This window comes from Triticum dicoccoides, chromosome 6B, assembly GCF_002162155.2.
Source record: "Triticum dicoccoides isolate Atlit2015 ecotype Zavitan chromosome 6B, WEW_v2.0, whole genome shotgun sequence".
In the NCBI taxonomy this organism is placed as follows: domain Eukaryota; kingdom Viridiplantae; phylum Streptophyta; class Magnoliopsida; order Poales; family Poaceae; genus Triticum; species Triticum dicoccoides.
This window is the reverse complement of record NC_041391.1, coordinates 354,337,450-354,342,407: the sequence shown is the minus strand read 5'-3', so window position 1 is coordinate 354,342,407 and position 4,958 is coordinate 354,337,450.

The window sequence follows — 4,958 nt, the reverse complement described above, 5'->3', positions numbered from 1 at the left end:
TCTCAGTCGTATCAATGCTTAAAAGTCTGTCCGAATCATGTTAGCAATTGCCGCATTTTATGATTATGAAATATGGCAGATGGATGTTAAAACTGCATTCCTGAATGGGTTTCTGGAAGAAGAGTTGTATATGATGCAGCCAGAAGGTTTTGTCGATCCAAAAGGAGCTAACAAAGTGTGCAAGCTCCAGCGATCCATTTATGGACTGGTGCAAGCCTCTCGGAGTTGGAATAAACGCTTTGATAGTGTGATCAAAGCATTTGGTTTTATACAGACTTTTGGAGAAGCCTGTATTTACAAGAAAGTGAGTGGGAGCACTACAACATTTCTGATAAGTATATGTGAATGACATATTGTTGATCGGAAATAATGTAGAATTATTCTGCAAAGCATAAAGGAGTGTTTGAAAGGAGTTTTTTCAAAGAAAGACCTCGGCAAAGCTACTTACATATTGAGCATCAAGATCTATTAAGATAGATCAAGACGCTTGATAAGATTTTAATGAGTACATACCTTGACAAGATTTTGAAGTAGTTCAAAATGGAACAGTCAAAGAAAGGTTTCTTGCCTGTGTTGCAAAGGTGTGAAAGTGAGTAAAACTCAAATCCCGACCACGGCAGAAAATAGAAAAGAGAATGAAAAGTCATTCCCTATGCCTCAGTCATAGGTTCTATAAAGTATGCTATGCTGTGTACCAGACATATTGTATACCTTGCTCTGAGTTTGGCAAAGGAATACAATTTTGATCTAATAGTAGATCATTGGACAGCGGTCAAGAATATCCTTAGTGAGGACTAAGGAAATATTTCTCGAAAATGGAAGTGATAAAAGAGCTCGTCGTAAAAAAATTACAATTATGCAAGCTTTTACACCAATCCAGATGACTCTAAGTCTCAATCTGGATACATATTGAAAGTGGGAGCAATTAGCTAGAGTAGCTCCGTGCAGAGCATTGTAGACATAGAATATTTGCAAAAATACATACGGCTCTGAATGTGATAGACCCGTTGACTAAGCTTCTCTCACGAGCAAAATATGATCACACATCAGTACTCTTTGGGTGTTAATCACATAGCTATGTGAACTAGATTAATGACTCTAGTAAACCCTTTGGGTGTTAGTCACATGACGATGTGAACTATGGGTGTTAATCATATACAGATATGAATATTAGTGTTAAATCACATGGCGATGTGAACTAGATTATTGACTCTAGTGCAAGTGGGAGACTGAAGGAAATATGCCCTAGAGGCAATAATAAAGTTATTATTTATTTCCTTATATCATGATAAATGTTTATTATTCATGCTAGAATTGTATTAACCAGAAACATAATACATGTGTGAATACATAGACAAACATAGTGTCACTAGTATGCCACTACTTGACTAGCTCATTTATCAAAGATGGTTATGTTTCCTAGCCATGGACAAAAGAGTTGTCATTTGATTAACGGGATCACATCATTAGGAGAATGATGTGATTGACATGACCCATTCCATCAGCCTAGCACTTGATCGTTTAGTATGTTGCTATTGCTTTCTTCATGACTTATACATGTTCCTGTAACTATGAGATTATGCAACTCCCGTTTGCCGGAGGAACACTTTGGGTGCTACCAAACGTCACAACGTAACTGGGTGATTATAAAGGAGTACTACAGGTGTCTCAGAAGGTACATGTTGGGTTGGCGTATTTCGAGATTAGGTTTCGTCACTCCGATTGTCGGAGAGGTATCTCTGGGCCCTCTCGGTAATGCACATCACTATAAGCCTTGCAAGCAATGTAGCTAATGAGTTAGTTACGGAATGATGCATTACGTAATGAGTAAAGAGACTTGCCGGTAACGAGATTGAACTAGGTATTGGATACCGACGATCAAATCTCGGGCAAGTAACATACCGATGACAAAGGGAACAAAGTATGTTGTTATGCGGTTTGACCGATAAAGATCTTCGTAGAATATGTAGGAGCCAATATGGGCATCCATGTTCCGCTATTGGTTATTGACCAAGAATAGTTCTAGGTCATGTCTACATAGTTCTCGAACCCGTAGGGTCCGCATGCTTAAGGTTTCGATGACAGTTTTATTATGAGTTTATGAGTTTTGATGTACCGAAGGAGTTCGGAGTCCCGGATGAGATCGGGGACATGACGAGGAGTCTCGAAATGGTCGAGACGTAAAGATCAATATATTGGACGACTATATTCGGAGTTCGGAAAGGTTCCGAGTGATTCGGGTATTTTTCGGAGTACTCGAGAGTTACAGGAATTCGCCGGGGAGTATATGGGCCTTATTGGGCTTTAGGGGAAAGAGAGAGGAGAGGTTGGGCGCCCCCCCAAGGCCTAGTCCGAGTTGGACTAGGGGGAGGGGCTGCGCCCCCTCCTTCCTTCTCTTCTCTTCCCCCTTTCCTTGACTCCTACTCCTACTACTTGGAAGGGGGGAATCCTACTCCCGATGGGAGTAGGACTCCTCCTTGGTGCGCCTCCTCCTAGGCCGGCCACCCCCTCCCTTGCTCCTTTATGTACGGGGGCAGGGGGGCACCCCATTACACACAAGTTGATCTACGGATCGTTCCTTATCCGTGTGCGGTGCCCCCCTCCACCATATTCCACCTCGGTCATATCGTCGCGGAGTTTAGGCGAAGCCCTGCACCGGTAGATCATCATCATCATCACCACGCCGTCGTGCTGACGGAACTCATCCCCGAAGCTTTGCTGGATCGGAGCCTGGGGATCGTCATCGAGCTGAACGTGTGCTGAACTCAGAGGTGCCGTACGTTCGGTGCTTGGATCGGTCGGATCGTGAAGATGTACGACTACATCAACCGCGTTGTCATAACGCTTCCGCTTACGGTCTACGAGGGTACATGGACATCACTCTCCCCTCTCGTTGCTATGCCATCACCATGATCTTGCGTGTGCGTAGGATTTTTTTTTTTTGAAATTACTACGTTCTCCAACATGCATGCATGCACCTTTCCAAAGCGGTGCCTTATAAAAAGGGACATGCATGTTTGTGTTGCTGAGAGGCTTAATAAACCCGGACGGAGGGAGTACTAGCTACCTACCTATGTTATGCTCGCATAGTATCAAAAGTTAGACTAGGTATATCCAGAGTGGGAGTAACATAGGTAGTAACATCACACCTAGATAAAATAGATGATGTGGCATGCAATAAATGAAGAAAGAGAGGCATGTGGTAACATAGCTAGTTACTAATTAAGACTAGCCACCGTGCATAGTAACATACACTAGTAACATACACATATCCCTAGTCCATGTTACTACCTTCATAGTGGGTAGTAACATAAGTGTGGTGTCATGCAAAGCTTCATTTATTAGCTTATAGACTCATAGTGCATTGAGACATGTGATGTTACGGTAACTACCTAAGTTACTCAAACTACCTCTCCTCATTAACTCATTGCCACATAAGCATATTTGCTTAGTTGGACTTGATGTTACTGCTGAAGTTACTCCCATTGTGGCTAGTCTAATAGTATGAGTAACATCACACATATCAAGGCAAGATGAGTTTATAGCTTAATAAATGAAGTGTTGCGCATGTTACCACACATATGTTACTCCCCACTATAGAGGTAGTAACATGGGCATGTTACACTACACATTGTGGCTAGTCTTAGACTACCCACAGTGGGAGTAACATAGGTGGTAACATCATACATTTTTAGGAAAAACAGATGTTGTGGCGAGTAATTAATGAGGAAATAGGAGCATGTGGTAACATAGCTAGTTACTGTAAAATCACACATACCAAAACAAGGTGAGTCTACAATCTAATAAATGAAGTGTTGCATGACACCACACATATGTTACTCCCCACTATAGAGATAGTAACATAGACTAGTATGTTACTAGTCTAAGTTACTACCCATTGTGACTAGTCTTAGTATCTTAGGTTGCCTTATTAATTGCCATGCATGACACAAAGTAGTACAACATTTAATATGTGATACAGTATATCATGATATGATACCTGGCCCACACCCTCTCTTTCCTAATTTAATTGTGTGTCACATCATCCAAAAAGTCTAGTTGGCATGCATATGATGCCGCTTGATACTCCCATTACGACCAACCTTAGGGGTGCCCATAGTGGGGGTATCATAGCCGGCATCATGCACTTGAGAATAACAAATATGATGATGCATGGCAAAGAAGCAGTAACATAGATACTGTAACATATATAATATAAATGTTATACTACTTTGTGTCATGCACATGGCCATAAATGCGGTCATCTATGGTATATATATACTAGCTCTATGATATTATATAGATGCACTATAAGAAAGTGCGTACGTAGTATCATACACTATATAGTATCATATGCATGATACTATAGTATAAATGATACTTCCCTACTATACAAAGGCTAGTCATAATGGTGGTATATATATATAATTTGGAGGCCAAACGATGAACTCATGTTTTCATTCAAACAAAAAAATGTTGTTAGTTAATGTAAATGTTTTCAAATAGCACACGGTTCACTCACGAAAGTTGTGTGTCCACTAAACCATGGTCGATGCCCTCCTGCCACACGCGCGATCTGAGTCTTGCGTTCTGATTGGCCAGAATCCAAACCCCATGGATCGCCCATCTGCACCGTTGGATGCTCCCAGATCGAACAGTGATCCTCATCCCTTTCGACAATAGATGCAGTTCCGGTTGTGAATTTTTTTATGCGGTTCCACCTTCTCCTCCGACTCCTTCACCACCCGGTTACACAGTTAGTTAATATAAGTGTTTTAAAATAGCACACGGCTCACTCACGAAAGCCGTGTGCCTACCAAACCGTGGCCGATGCCCCCCTTGCTACGCGCGCGATCTGAGTCATGCATTCTGATTGGCCAGAACTCAAACCCCACGGATCATGCGTCTACTTAGTTGGATGCTCCCAGATCAAACGGCAATCCTCATCCCTTTCGACA